The 16,845-nt window shown below is 39.5% G+C and overlaps 1 long non-coding RNA gene across 2 annotated transcripts; it reads right to left on the minus strand.

Annotated features, from left to right (window-relative positions):
* Nucleotides 1–4,554: 4,554 nt before the first annotated feature.
* On the minus strand, nt 4,555–8,070 carry LOC123448369. Of its 2 annotated transcripts, none has more exons than XR_006631712.1 (5): nt 7,752–8,070; nt 7,528–7,641; nt 6,743–6,874; nt 6,034–6,084; nt 4,555–4,834 (listed from the first exon to the last, which is right to left on the minus strand). It is a non-coding gene; the product is annotated as an uncharacterized LOC123448369 (long non-coding RNA). The 2 variants fall into 2 exon arrangements; XR_006631713.1 differs by having other exon boundaries at nt 6,009–6,084.
* Nucleotides 8,071–16,845: the final 8,775 nt, after the last annotated feature.

Here is a 16,845-nt window from a genome sequence, read left to right on the forward strand (position 1 = left end):
AGCTTCAACCAGGCACAAAGAGATGGATGGATACTTCAAGACCCAAGGCTTACCTGCACAGCCACAAGTCATTATGGGCTCTGTCTTGGTTGGACAACATAGTGACTCTGGACAGGCGGTGCTATGAGATGTAGAAGAACGGTAGGATTGGATGGGCACCATCAGAGGCTCATAGGAACCCGTTGAAAGGCCATGTTTTGATCATCCGGTTTCTCAAACATCCTGAAGTGCGAGGACTCCAACGGAGGCGATCAAATCTTGGGGGGAACGTGTGCAAAACTCTGCATAGTACTCAAACCTAATCGATTAGCCGTGTCCATGGTCATGGACGACTTGAGCCAAAGGAACTGAAATTATCTAGAATTCTCAACACAAATAATATTAATGATGTGGAAATTGATGACAACTTGGGTATGAGAATTGGTTGGTGGAACCATCTCATTAACAACCAACCATGTAGTAATATTTTGCTTTTAGCCCTCTCTTGTTGTAGGAGAAAACTTTGCTTTCCGCTAAAAACTTATAGCCCCACCTGCCATATATGCATATAGTATAGATGATACTTTTTCACCTCTCTCTTTTGTGACTTGCCGGCATATTCAATATGCTGACCTACACGGCTGCAACGCCTTATGTTGCACATACTTTCTTCGACGAGTAAGAGTACGATTCAGGGTTACGGTCTGCACTCAACTTGTCGTTGGTGTTTATTGGGACTCCACTCCCTTGACTGTTTCCGCTGAGACTTTGAGGTATATATTAGTTTTATGTTATTTACATGTGATTGCACTTTGATATATACATTGATGTACTGTGTGTGCCAGCATACTGATCTAGGGATGGCATAGAAACATAGAGGCTTGATTCTTTTTGAGTCGGGTCGCTACAGATATGGTATTAGAGCACATGTTGACTGTAGGACGTGACCCTAGAAACTGGAAATCCCTTAGGAAAGGATCTCTCAAAAAAATTATTTTCAAGAACATCCTTTACTTCTCATCCCTTCTGATTTCATCGAATGTTCTCTCTCGCCTCAAATAGTTAGACAATACCTTTTCCCCTTTGAACACATGAAGGATCAACGGAGTCCCACTTCAAAGTAAAGAGAATTTCGACATGCATTTGAAGAATTGAAGCTGCACCAATTGAAGACTCTCAAGACTCGAAGAATTCAAAGACCCTGAAGCGTTCGAATATTTATATGACCATTAGAAGTCCAAATCCCTGTTATATACCCACGTTAGATACGATGATTTGTGAGTCGTCATTGGTGTGTGTTTTCCGACAGCCACAAATAAAACCTATTCTCAAAAATATTGTTTGTATTATGTGTATCTCCCTCTCTCTCTTACCCATCTCATCCCCAAAATCTCAACCCTACCAGATGGAGTATGAAGCTCGACTTGTAATCTCTGGACCAATGACCCAGCTGGAGGCTGATATATGGATTCAGAACATGGAGAACCACTTCGGGAGCAATTTGATTTCAAGGAAATATGAAGTGGCACACGCTCTTCAGAACTTTACCCAAGGTGCTGCTATTTGGTGGAAAATGCATCATGCCATACAAGGATTTAGTGGAGCAGAAACTTGGGACAAATTCAAGAAGACTCTATTAAGATCCCGTCTCATTCAGAAGAGCTATGATAATCCGATGAAGAAGCCTTGTGCATGCAAGATCTGTGGAGAAATAGGACACACCCAGGAAGAACACAATGATGGATGCCCTCATTATGAAGAACAGCACTCATCAGAGGAATGCCCAACTAGTCAGGTGACTTGTTTCTTGTGTAAAGGAACCACCCACTACCCAGCCCAGTGATACATTTACCCCCAAGGTGCAACAAGTTGTCAAGCAACAAAAAGAAGCAATGAAGGAAACACTCAAGAAGAAGATTTTAGAAGAACCTGTGATGAAGGAAAATATAGAAGACCCTGATGGACAAGGCCTAACTAGATTTTTCTCCAATGCCTGTTACTCATGTGGAGAAGAAGGACATTTCTCAAAGGATTGCACGAAGGAAAGCCATAAATATCTGGGAAACTTCCCAACAGAAAAAGTAGAGTTTGATCCACATGAAATGGAAGAACTGGCCAGAACGAAGGAGTCCGGAAAGAAGAGAAAGTACGCCAGCCAGAGTCAAATCCCTACACATAAAGAGCTGAGTCATATCAGATGTTTCAAGTGTATGGAATTTAGCCACTACAAAAATATGTGCCCAAAAAGGAAGCAGGCAAACCAAGGAGTAATAGCCAACTCCAAGAATCCCCGAGACTTATCAGAACTCATTTGTTTTCATTGCAAGGAAGCAGGACATTATGCTAGTAATTATCCATAGGGGAAGAAAGCTAAAATGGAGTAGTTAAGTTTTAACAATGACAATAAGTGTGACATGAAGCACTCTTGTATTCATGAGATTATGGAGTTGAATTTTGTAATAGGAGACTCCGAGATTGTAATAACTTCATGCATCAATAAATTTATTGTGTCATGATTTCCTATGTTGAAACTGTATGCGTTGTTTCTCTATGAACAAAGATCTCCGAACAATTATAAGGACATGAGAAAATATGGTCTATGCAGGCATGAGTATATTTCATTTTAAGTGTGGTAGTAATCGGTAAACCCACAGGATCCAATGAGTAGGAATGTACCATGCATACCAAGGAGACACATACATTCCTCTGAGTACCCATTTTCTGACACCTGCAAATGACAACCCTCTACGAGTACTTCCTTAAGGGCCCAGAAACAATCATGACCCTGACTAGTGATCATGATTACCCGAAAATCCTGAAGGACATGATAAAGCACATTCATCTTGAAGGAGATGCAGTCTACAAAGGCTACCCATTCACAGAAAGTGAAGTGGAACTTTGGTATGTGGAAGTACACCTCCACCATGTGAAAGGAGTTTGTCCAAAGACTATGGGGCAATACTTTTTCATTTCACGTGTACCACGAGCAACCTTCTTCGATGTTGTTCGTGAAGCTGCCATGGAAGCCATACGTCAGATTGGAGTAATACTTGAAGCAAGACTCTGTCATACCCAGGAATACCTGAGTGAAGTGCATGCGGAGATTATGGAGATGAAGCTCATGGCCACCATGATAAAACAAAAGATGGATCATTTCAAGGAGCACCTCGGAAAATTCCAAGTGGGACTAAAGTATCTCCAAGGGAGACAAATGAATAAAGTTGGCAGAAATGCTTGACCATACCGAACAATGTGGATGGCAGCATTTGTAATAAAGTACTTTTGAATTGGAGTTTTGAGAAGGAATTAAGGATGTAATAAAGGATTGAATATGAAATGAATATGATATATGGATAAACCAATACCTTTTAATGGTAAACACACCAATGGAAAAAAAAGAGTATCCCATAGAGTGGAGTGTGTACCAAAAATAAGTCTGAGGATTTTTATTATATGATGGTTACCCCAAGAGTATGATGGAATGAAACATCATAGGATTTAAAGGCGGAGTAATTCCAAGTATAAGTTAAAGTGGGCCTGCAACACACAAACCCCGGGACTAATAAGGATCAATCACTATCTTTATGAAGAAAGAAACTTGGAAGAAACAATGATGGATCAGCAAACGTTTTCTTAGGAGCATACGAAAACCCGAGAGTTGTGAAGAAACGATGGATGTTTGTTCGGCTTGCAGAATCATTGGATTTATCCGAACTTCGTTCGGGTACAAGAGAAATTCTGCAATGCTTGTGAGGATGCCCAAGTGTTAGAATACGAGATTCACTAAGCCTTATACAAGGTAATGATTTTAGTGCGACATGGATTGGCCACCATGACGACTTACTCTTATCATTCTCTTGCTATTCGGAATGGTAAATCAGAGAGACTTACCCATAGTGAGAGACGACGTTCTTTGAAGCTTTTGTTTAAGCCTTAGAATGATATGATGAAGACCCATGTACATGGCACTTGTTGTCACGCGTAGGAAACTTTACGGTGAGGCACTACAAGAAATATGCTAACTTGCGACCTTCAATATTGGTCACCGAATGATCGTTGATTTCCATTTGCGATCTTTTTACGACCAAAAACAGACGGTCAAAAGCTGAGAGTCTCTAATGAACTATAACGACCTTTCTGTTGGAATCGTCGTAGAATTTTACGACCAAACAAAAGGTCGTTGGTTCTACGACCAACTGTTTTGGTCGTTAGAAGTCTGCCCCAGCCACATCGGATCCAACGTGGCAAGCTGATGTGGCAAAATTTTGACCAAATGGATTGGTCGTAGATTAGAATCAGCCCGGTCCAGTTCGGTGCTTTAGATGGGCCGACCATTAATTCAGCCTTTTTAATAAAAAGAATTCTCGTGAAAAAATGCAGCTAGCCTAGCCCAACAATTTAATATATTTATTTCCTGGTCGTGGAATTTATATTCCATTTTATTCAGCCTCAACCTTTTTATAGTCCGTTTCTCTTTTGGGCCACAACCTTCTTATTATCCATTTACTTTTTGGGCCTCGGCCTTTTCAATAAGTTGGTCCCACTAGTCAGCTTCTAGTTCTCACACTTTCACGGTACAGAAATGACAAATATTTCAAATGGCAAGAGAACATACGAAATTCTTGAAATGATACCAAAAATTTCCACTAAAACATACGAAACTACAGTCTTTGCGGTGTTCATACAGTCTGATACGCCAACTACTGTACAACATAACTAGCACTACATTATAACTAGCTACTCTCAGCTTTGTCCGGTTTCAGGATTCAGGCTTCTTCAAATTTCTTCATCCTGGAGCTCCTATAAAAGAGAGGTAATGCAACACTTTGAGCTTGATGAAGGCCTGAAAGTCATGCTGCAACAACCACATAGAAACATAATTATAAGCACAAATACAACAATCATCACAGTTCAAGCAAATGATCTGGGAGGAGAGCGTGAAAAAGGAAGCAACACATGGCAGGAATGTTTATAACGTCTGATTCGATAACTTCAAATAGGAATAACGTATACAAGTATAATACAAAAATATGAGAAACTATCACAGTACGAAAATGATATCACAGAATTATATACAAACTCAATGAAAGATTGCAATGTTTTACTCAACGTATGAAACTCAAATAACTTTTCTACTTAGTCACGAGCATCATGCATTTCAACTTAAATAACTGCAGAAATTAAATAGCATAAAGACTATATTCTAGAGATCAAAATAGATGAAGCTGGCAATAGAGAAGATTCTGGACATGTAAGTAGTCTCTGGTTCATGTAAAGCTGAAGACAACGTTCGATGAGATTCTAGACCTGTAAAGTAGTTTCTGCATGAGAACTCATTGCTTCAAAGAAAATGCATGCACAAAAGAACTAACAAAGAATCTCATGTATATGCAAAGAAAATCCAGTCACAACTTTATATCAAACAAACATACTCCCTCCGTCCCAAAATAACTGTATCAACTTTGTACTAGAGCTAGTACAAAGTTATACTAAGCTTAAGAGACTTATTTTGGGACGGAGGGAGTACCATATACAGTAACCACAGTTGACTGTGCGTACAAATGTGATAAACAGACTCACACACATAGGAGAAACAAAACAAGGCAGATATAGGTCTGTGGAAATGGCAGTAACTGAAGAGCAAAACCCAAGGTAGGAAATGACATCAAACACATTTTATCATAACCAGAAAATAAAATTAAAAACGGAAATACGACATTGTTGTTAGTAGCACAATCCTGTTGGAAATGACATCAGACACATTTTATTAGGGTGTTGAAAAGTTAACATCTTGCTTCAAACTTAATATCTTTAGAGGGAAACAGAACTCTGTTACTTAGCAGAGTCCTGCGCAATGAATCTCGAATTCTGAAGAAAATCGCTTGCTTCACATTGATGTACTGTGATTAGGTTCTCTAAAAAAATGTACTGTGATTAGGACTTCAGAAGAATATATATCCACACTAGAAAATTAGTCATGCAAAATTTAGTCTAGTGGATTCTAATGAACTTGCAAATTAGAAAACTACAGGAACATTCAACAAGCTGTTGTGCCTTCTTGGTGTTGAGGCGATCGTGGTTGCACCTCTGCTTCTCAGAAATCACCTACAAAAACAAAAGAAAGAGAGGGAGCGGCATTAACCATCTACATCGTGGTTACTAGAATTGGCAGCTACTGCTCCAGCACATGTAAACATTCAAGCCCCAATCGTCTACTTGTCTATTAAGTGTACCGCAAACAACTATCAAGCCAGTGAGAGCAAAGAACATAACCCACTGAGATTTTTTTTAAGTATGCATATATTTGTAAGTCATCTTGCTTACAAAATGACATACGCAATACACAGACTGAATGGAGCATCGTGATGTTGTTTTAGAGAATGAAAATTCAATCTATATCCACAAAGGACGAGGCTAAGACCAACATACACGATCTAGTATAAACCTATGAAAAGTTTGTTCCAGCAATATCACATAACAAACGAATTAAACCCAGAACATACGTGTGAACTGAACCTGCAGCATGCAAGTGAGGTCGACACAAATATACATACACGACCTACTACAGAAGGAACCAAGGACCTCAACCTCAGGGCAAGCCACACAAACACTATTTATCTATTGTTTGGTCGTCAAGCGAGAACACTACAACTAAAATTGACAATCTTGGCAATAGATACGACCAACGTGGTACCAAATCTGAACTATTTCCCTAGTGTAGCTGATCGTCCCAAGTCAGCACATGTAAGGGAAACACACTAACATTGGCATTCGAATGGCTGCCATATTTTGTCCAAATGTACATTTTCTCTGGGAACAGCACACATCCCATTCGTTTTGGCCCCAGTGTGGTCTTGACCAGGTCCGCGATCGCCATGGCACCAACAAAAGATGCCTGCCAGGAGATGAAACTGAATGAATTAGAACCCCATATAACAAAAGAGACTGAACAACAATTCGACAAAGCAAGCAATCTACGGCCTCTGCAGACTAAAAGGAGATTAGTAAGCACCCTGGAACAGCAATAGAGCATCGGTAAGCCACAGTAACCTAGACCTATGCATCAAATCCGTCCAAGAAAGAAAACACAGTAATAGGAGTACATCCTATCTACTTCCAGTGGAGTTTCCATTCATTCACATTCAACTTCAATACCTAAGTTTCAATAGGAACACGACAAGACAAGAAAATAAGAATCTAAATCTACTCTGGGATCACACATCGCATTATCATTGAATCAGCTAAATCATTCGGGGAGAGGATGAACCCTCGCAGATGGGAATCAAATCCCACCACGAGGTCAGCAGAAAAGGAACCCCTCTCCTCCCATCTGCAGCTCCGCACCGAATCTGAGCCGCACTTCTCGAAGAAACGCATCAGCAAACCTGCTCGACATTAGTCCCTCCTAAAAAGTCCAACCTTGCGGGCCGCTCAAGCCCCGCCGTGCAAATCTACAGCCAACCGCCGTCGCGCCCGCAAGCGTCGAAGGGAAGGACATGTATCGGCATGGATGAACCAGAAAAGGGATCGAGAGACGCCATTATTCACCTTGGAGCAAAGACGACGGGAAGCAGACCGGCGCGGCAGAAGAGGCAGTGGACTTTACTGGTCCGTCAGTCTCGCGCATCTGTCTCGTGTGAGTGAGGGAAAGATTCTTGGCGGCTGACGAAAATGAAATGTTAGCGAGGTGGAGGAGGGAGCCATGATGAGCTGCCCATCGCTGGCGCGTGTGTGGCCTCTGTGGGTTGGGGGCGGCGGCGGAGATTGCTCACCAGCGGATCCCCGCACCCATGCCTGCATCACACACGCACCGCCGTCAGCGCCGTGCGGATCGGTCGGCCGAGGGCCGATCTGGAGGAGGGGGAGGGATATCTGGGGGAGGGGAGGGGAGGGGAGCTTACACGAGATTCACCCGCGACACCGGCCAGGAGAGGGAGGGTGTAGACCGGCGGCGAGGGGAGAGGGAGGTGGTTGGCGGACTTGGATCGGGAGAGGGCTAGGGTTCGTGTGCGCGAGAGAGAGGGAGATGTTTTCTAAGAGAGAGAGAGAGGGGGCGGAGGGAGATGTTTTCTTCCAGAGAGTACGACCGACGAATCTATGAATGGATGGGGATGGAGAGATGGATGGACGCCATATCATCGATCCATGTCACACCCAATTCCACCAATTAAAATAAAGTATATGTAATTTTATTTTTCATATTATTTTGCTTCTACTTTTTCACATGATAAAATCTAAATATGATCTCTTGGAGTAGATAAGTTTGCATCTTGAAATTACAAACAATGTTGACAAAGGGACTTTTCATTTTCTTTCCACAAAAAATCCATTTTCCATTTTACGAGTACCCAGAATGAGTTTTTTTGTGAATAATCTACCATATATTCGTTGCAAAATTGGACCAAATCATTTTTCTAAAATACTAGAACATACTTAATTTACCATTAACAAAATGTTTGGATGTTAAAAGCTTTTATCCACCTCTCGTGAAAAAGACAAATTGTCGCCGATTCAGTAGGAAGCAGGTCAAATTTGAACTAGAGGTGCCTCATAGTTTTCTCATGATTTTTTCCTAAAATCATTTTTAGATAAAGAAGTATCTCTTTAATCAGATATCCAACAAAATTTTGGCAAGATTCAATCCCTAGCTATGAACGGTCATGTCTGACGTTTCGACCACATTTTGAAAAGGGCATAACAAATTAAAAAAAATCAATGCAAAACATTCGCGTTGTGTCATAATATGTGACCAAGTTACCAGGAAAAATAATAAACTTGTAATACAGTGATTATTTTTAAAAAGTGTTCTCAAAAATGGGCTATCGTGTGTGAAGATTCATGGCTTTCAAGCCAAATAATCAATCTTATTGCCACATTCATGACATAGTTTGTTGAAACGATCTAATATTATGTACAATGGTGCGTATTGGAATGTCAAACAATGTTGATTAAGGAAGTTTTCATTTTCCTTGTGTGAAAAATTCATTTTCCATTTTTCAAGTGCCCGAAATGAGTTTTTTTTTAAGGATCTATCATATATTTGTTTTAAAATTGTACCAAATCATTTTTCTAAAATATTAGGCAATATTTAATGTACAATTGACAAAATGATTGGGTGTTAAAAGCTTTTATCCACCTCTAGTGAAAAAGACAAATTGCCGCTCATTCAGTAGGAAGCGGGTCAAATTTGAACTGCAGCTGCATTATAATTTGCTCTTTATTTTCCGCAAAAATCATTTATAGGTACATAAGTATCTATTTAATAAGAATTACATGGTGTGGTGGCTTGACGCCGAGGTTTCGATGGTGGCCGAGGGCCCCAACTCCAGAGCGTGTGAACTTGCATGCGAGCCGCGTGGTCACCGCGTTACCGTTGAGTTGCCGCGCATTCTGGGTGGAATAGGCATGTCTGGTGGGTTAGACACTCCCTCGGTAGGTGTCAGGAAGAGGAATACAACAGAAGAATCTCACGAGGAGACCGAACTAAGCTCAAACATGAATTAGCAGCCAAGTGTTTGATTAATGGTGCGGGTAATGCACATAGACAATGGGCCTATATTTTGGCTGAGGAATATCATCGACTAAGGAGACTCTCTTGCCAAAATTTTAGCTCAATTGGATGAACCTAGGTGACACTTGCTTTGCAAAGTACCACACTGTGCAGAAATATGGATGTTGAAGCTCGGATCAAATGAATCAATGGATTGAGCTGAAATTTGGTGTATGATGTTACTTAGGGCATATGAAGACACTGTAAAAAAATTATACCATTTGGACATGCTAAAGTGACACTTCCTTCACAATGTGTCAATCTGGACAAAAAATGGAAATTGAAGCTGGGCTCACATAGATGATTGGATTGAGCTGAAATTTGGAGTAGGATGATAATTTGGGTACATTAAGGCACTATAAAAAATTCATAAAATTTGGATGAACAAAAATTGTACTTCCTTTACAATGCTCTCTACTGAATAGAATATTGGGAAAAATATTGAGGAAAACTGGCTGAATTAAATGAGCTAAAATTTGGTGGAGTGAGGTTTTATGGCCACTTTTATTACATGATAAATTTTCATCAACTATAAAGTAATATAAAATGTAGTTTCTTCACAAACTAAAAATATTACCAGAAACAAAGATTGGATGATGAGCTCACACGGATTGTTAGATGGGGCTAAAATTTTGTGGAGAGCTACGTCTTGGGCACATAGAAGATGTGGAAAAAATTCAACTCATCACGATATTCCTATCTAGTACTTACTTCACAAAGCTATTAGGTGAACACAAACTTTGGAAATTTGCTTAGAAAGATTTACTAGGCAAATGATTATGAAACTTTTCATGAGGCAATGATTTGGATAGGAAAGAGTGCCCAAAAAAGTTGAGGGTCATCAAAGAAATAGAAATAACACTTCCTTCACAAAGTGCTATTCTGAACAGAATAGGAAAATGAATATTGCGGAATTATTTTCGAACTATGGAAGGAAGGGTTTTCACATATTTGAGGAATATATGATCCAAAGTATTTATGAGAATTCATCACACGACGTAGCAACATTATGAGTAGACGAATTACGAGGACTAGCACATGGAAATATAGTACTTTGACTAGAAGTAGTGTCATTGTCCACATGAGACTCGCTTGATGTTACCTTGGTGATGATAGCCTCGTGAGCTAACTTTTGCACATTATGGGATGTTAGAAGATCGGCATGAGAGCTTGTGAGCATTACATGGTTTTCTTCCAACTTCCCATAATTGCTAGTTAGTAAATCAAGTTGAGCACGTAGCTCAACATTCTCCTTCAATGTTGATACTTCAAATGAGGTAGAGTTAGACGTACAAGTATCATCAACAATATGAGAGGAGTAAGTAGCAAATAGAGACTTCTCATGAGTAGATTGAAGCTCCTCATAGATCTTAGAGGTTTTGATGAGCTCTTCCTTGACATTATTGCATTCAAGGAGAAGGACCTCAAAATCCTTTTTAAGTTTATCATGAGCAACTTCAATCTCTCCTTTTGAAGATCTTAAGTCTCTACATGCTTGATGACTCTTCTCAAGTTCATGTTCAAGTTGTTCACTTTTAGCTTGTTCATGATTAAGTGAATCATTACAATTTTTAAAGTAAGCAAGAACATCTTGGAATCTTTGAAGAGCGTTATTTTTAGCTTTATGAAGAATTTTACTGATCACATAGATATTTTCAGTCAAGTCATCATCATCATCCTAATCGCAAATATTATCGTTGTTGCAAAGGGAAGATGATACCTCATTATTACCTCTTGCCATGAGGCACATGTGAACTGGAGGAGTTGATGATGATTCTTTTGGTGAATCAGATTCTTCATTAGTCAAAAGTACTTCATATTTCTTGATATCCCCTAAATGATTAGTCATAGAGAAACTAGGGAGAAACAAGATATTTTGATCAAGAGGACACGAGGAAGCAGGCATATCACCACAGACATTTGTCAAGGAATCTTTAGGTGAAATGCATGACCTATCAGCACAATAATTTACACTATGTGTGGTGCTAGATATGCTCGTGTCCATAGAGGCTATGACATTTTCATCAACATATATTTCTTCACTCACCATGTCATTACCTTGTGAGATTGAAGATGCTGAGGTGTGCAAGCAATCGGAAATATAGAACTCAACTTCTACTGGTGCAGGCTTCCGGATTTCCGGGACTTGGTCGGACATCCGGGCCTCGGACGTCCGGAGGGAGCCGGAAGTCCGAGTTATATGGCTCTGATTTCTTTGGTATAGGATTCTGGATTTCTGAACTAGTCGGTCGTCCGATCCTCGGACGTCCGGAGAAGGCCGGATGTCCGAGGCACTGGTTCTGTTTTTAGATAACAACAAAACAATGGAGATGTGGTCTGAGCAGAAAGTGATGATGTAGTTTGAGCAAGTTCAATGCAAAACCTGTGATCTCCTCTTAATAGTGCGGGATCCCTAAGGACTCAAGAATCATAAAAGAGTACTGATGATCCATACTTGAGTGTATACTTTTATTCGCTGATCATCACTCCGCACAACTAACGTCAAAGGAACTGATACCTTTGAGTTAGCCCTTTCACCTGAGCTTGATGTTGTTGTTCCTTCTTGGCTCAAGTTGAAAGCAAGACATGATGAAGTCTTCAAGTAGCTTTCCCATACACAATGCGGAAAGCCTAGCTTATGTATTCATCTTCATTTGTCCATCATGTGAACATCCACAAGAATCAAGCATGTAGTGCTCAGGAATTCTTATCTTGATCTTGTCCTTGTTAGCACATGAGGTTGTCCTTATCAGCACATGATCGTTGACAATAGTTTCAATGATATATTCATGCTGATCCACTTGAACTTGCACACCACAATCTTGATGTCGATCACCACTTGACGTCATCCTTCATTGGTTGTATGAGATCTTCCTTTTGACGCAAGCCCAATGGAAGCACACCTACCCCCCACACAGGAGTCTCACAAAGACCATGGGTTAGTACACAAACATGTAATGGACAATGCTTACCATACCATGGGATCACTTGATCCCTCTCGGTACATCTTATACGCTTTGTGTGTTGATCATCTTGATTTACTCTTTGTATGAGATCTTGATCAACCTAGTGTTTCTATGACCATTCTTTGGATAATACCTTGAATAACATCTTGGTCATCATATAAACTCCTTGAACTCGACAGATGGACTTCAAGAAGTGCCTATGGACAAATCCTATAAATATAACTTAAGGCAACCATTAGTCCATAGGAATTGTCATCAATTACCAAAACCACATATGGAGATATATGCTCTAACAATATCCCCCATTTTGGTAATTGAAGACAACCACTTCAAGAGAGTTTATATAAGGAAATAAGCATAACCAAGCGCACACATACAAGGTAATAATGCATGTGTGCAAGATGTAAATGCTTATGCAATAAAAGCAAAAACCCTCTAAACATATCCAAAGTAAACTCTCTAAACTTCTCCCCCATTGGCATCGATTGCAAAAATGGACGACAAGTTTTAGAAAGCCAAAATAGTAGGTGGTCCTCCAAAAAGTGTGTACTCCTCAGCAAATGAGTGCAGAAAAATACACAAATACAATGATAAGTAGTTGGAGGAAAACAAACTATATTGAGGACCCAAAGATTGCAGATAAAAGGATCGTATGCCACAAAGACATACAAAGATAGAGGCAAGCAATCAAAGAATTCCAGATGGAACAAACAATCATATGGTCCTTCGAACCACATGAATAAAAGATATTATGATAGAGGCAACATAGTGCTTTATCAAAAACTAGATAAGCTCCCCATGATTTGTGAACTAATATGAGATTTTTGTATTTGACACACGTGCACAAAATAGGATCGTTGCTCCCCCAGAATTAATAGAAACACACAACGAGTGCAAGAAGATAGATGAGACAATAAGCATATCAATTGCACAAAACTAATGGTTGAGCAACATGTAAAGGAAGCAACTTAGGAATAAGCTCAACCAAAGTAATGTGTGTGAGTCATGGCAAAGCACTTGAGAAGACTTAAGATAAGGATGAGAATTACTCATCAACATAGTCTTGATGAAATGAGATACAAAGTGCAAGACATATCATTCCCACACACACATACTAGAAAATGGGTTCACAAGCTTACTAATAAACAAAATAAGAACCAACGCTTGTGACAACCCATTGTGAAGATGGGAAGGAAGTACCTTGTCAAGAGGAGGGATACTAATTGAAAATGGCAAAACCTTCATCAAGACAAGTATGAGGAAAAATAATCTTCACGGCCAAAAAGTGCATCAAGATGTAGGAAAATAAGATACGCACTCAAAACAAATTCTTTCACGAAGCCACCAAAAACTGATGAAAGGAAATGTAATGATGGACGTGAAAGAAAAGAGGATATCAATTAGAGATGTAACTTCTCTCATGTGTAAAAGACTCTAAGTAGAAGACAATCATGATGATATTTATCCACAAAGAAAGATATACACACAAAATGGTTACAAGAAGGAACAAACTAGATATCCTAAAGGAAGTCATAAATATATCAATGAGATCTTTTGCTTGGAAGCATAGCACATGGCCTAATATTTTCTTATTGTATAATATGAACTTCCGACATACGAACATCAAAGACATCCCAACTAGTAGTAAGACATCATCATTCGGATGCTTTGAGAAAGCAAACAAGTACTACAAGAATGAATCAAGAGATTCATGCCATGATGCAACCTAGAAAAGAAAAGACAGGTTGGGTCCTTTGCAAGAAAAGAATGCATGAAGTGGATACTTGTTACCGAGACAACATTGGATTGTTGTAGTAGATAGTTGTTCTTTGATCATCCTAACTTGGATCCAATAATCATATGGTCTCAACATCTTCCTTATAGGTGAGCCGAGCATCCAATGCATCTCCAGTTGTTCCTGGAACAGCAAAACAAACAAAATGGTGCCCAAACTCATTGGGACTAAAGAGTTAGAAAACCAGCAATACATAGGACAAACTCCACACACATATGTGCATATAGATATAAATTTGAATTTCATGCACACTTTAGCCAATTTATGACAGGGTGGAGTTTCCCTTATATATTGGGTCAAAGGAGGAAAGCAAGCAAAAGAAGTTGTATATAGTAGCTAGATACGCATGCTCAAGACTCTCAAGAATCAACTCAACACAAAGTTGATAAGTCACCAAAAGACAAGGTATCAAGTGATAATAAGATCCTAAAACAAAAGAACTATCACTTGAAGGATATCAATTAAAAGATACCTCAAGGAATGAGATATCCATTGACACATGCCAAATAGAAGGCAACAAGAAACCAATTGAAGGAAAACAAACACGAAGTATCTAGTTTCCAAGAGAGAGCTAGGTTCCAACAAACAAAGTCCTCTACAAAATTTCATGATGGCACAAAGCATCATAAGGAGCAAGACTTCCCTCCCATCAACACACACTTGATGGGGATCAAATGATTTTATGATGGGTGAATAAAGAGAGTGTTTTAAAGAGAATATGATAGCTCCCCCAAGGGACGTGCATTATATAGAACTTGCATTTGAATACAAAATGCACACGATGGGATCATCACTTTCTCTATATCTATAAAAACACTAGACATGTTAAAAATAGATTCATAAGAGGCGAGGAAGACAAACGAAACACAAAATCCAATGTAAAGATGATTAGCAATTCCAATCACATGATGGGAATACCAATTGTCAAGGACAAGAAGTATTTTTGAAATGATACTCATTGGTAGATCACAAATATATCCAAGATCATATTTACCCATAAAACGCAAGCAAATGACACTTGTAGAGCTAACATGCCACCTAGGAACAAGATAATTTACAATATCAACACTAAGTGGCAATACGTTAAATGTACACATTTTCTAGGTTTGTAATATGCACATAGCATATTACTCCCCCATAATGTGATAAACCAATAACATTAACAAGTGGCAAATTAAAACCAACAAGAGATACTTAATGGACCATATAGAATTTGAATTTCTCATGAGTAAGACATACCACATAGACACTAGATAATCTTGAAGCATCAAAAGTAAGTGGTATTCCCCATGTATACACATTTATAGGATTGTGAGGCGTGGAAAGCACATCACTCCCCGACAATGGGATAGTCCATTAATCTCTCACAAGAGCCAACAAAAATACAGACAAGATGCAAATAGGCTCAATACAAGACTCACATGTACATGATGTGCAAACCAACATACACATACTCGATTACTCAAGATAAGCAAGTTGGAAGCACAAGATATACAAACGCATGCAAGGTACAAAACCACAACATGCAAAGGGGCAAGCACCTAACAATGTAAATAGTTTAAGTATAAGTTACCGCAAGGAGGCACATTGGATATAAGATAGAAACTCGATAATCCAGATGACTTGGCTTGAGATAATATGAATGATGAAGACCCCTTAATTCTTAATTATGTATCCAAGTCTCTAATGTCCTCCGAAGTCACCTATTGATCAAGTTTGAGCTTGTTGGTCCCCAACTACGTTGGGTCCTAAGAGGTTAATCACAATAGGCTTGGCAACCCAAATGGTTCTTTTTCTTGACACCATCTTGAGTACCAACAAACTTGGCAAACACATTGCCAACCTTATCCTTCCCAAGGGAATAGATATCATCAATAGTGATTGGGTTGGATAAGTTATCTCTTGTGCAAGACGAAGCGACGTGACCCTTCTCACGACATAAGTAGCAACATCTACCTTTTGCTTTCTTCCCAGTTGATTTCTCACCTTGGGGAGTGTTGGCTTGGGTCTTATTGGGAAGAGGCCTTCCTTCAACTTGTAGTTGAATATGTGATTGAGTTTGTGGCCGCTTCCCTTGTTGCTTGTGACTTTGAGACTTCGTCTTCAGAGGGAAAGATCTAACATGGTGCCCTTTAACTTTGCACTTGAAGCAAATGATTTTGGCCGAATTCTTGACTTGTTCTAGGCCCCTCTTGTTCTTGTTTGAGTTTACTCCAAACTCATTTTTGTCATTCGGAGATGTTTGCTTACACAGGAAGTTGTTGAGTGTGGGCATCCCTTCAAGACACTGTTCCAAGTCTTTCTTCAAAGAAGTGACTTGGGCCTTGAGCTCTTTGATTTCCTCTGCACGGTTAGTATCAATGCAAGTACTAGAGGAAGTGTAAGCTTCAATGTTAGAGCAACAAGGCAAGGAAAGTAATTCATCACACGAGGTAGCAACATTATGAGTAGATGAATTACGAGGACTAGCACATGGAAATATAGTACTTTGACTAGAAGTAGTGCCATTGTCCACATGAGACTCGCTTGATGTTACCTTGGTGATGATAGCCTCA

The sequence above is a fragment of the Hordeum vulgare genome, chromosome 4H (genome assembly GCF_904849725.1).
Source record: "Hordeum vulgare subsp. vulgare chromosome 4H, MorexV3_pseudomolecules_assembly, whole genome shotgun sequence".
Classification (NCBI taxonomy): Eukaryota; Viridiplantae; Streptophyta; class Magnoliopsida; order Poales; family Poaceae; genus Hordeum; species Hordeum vulgare.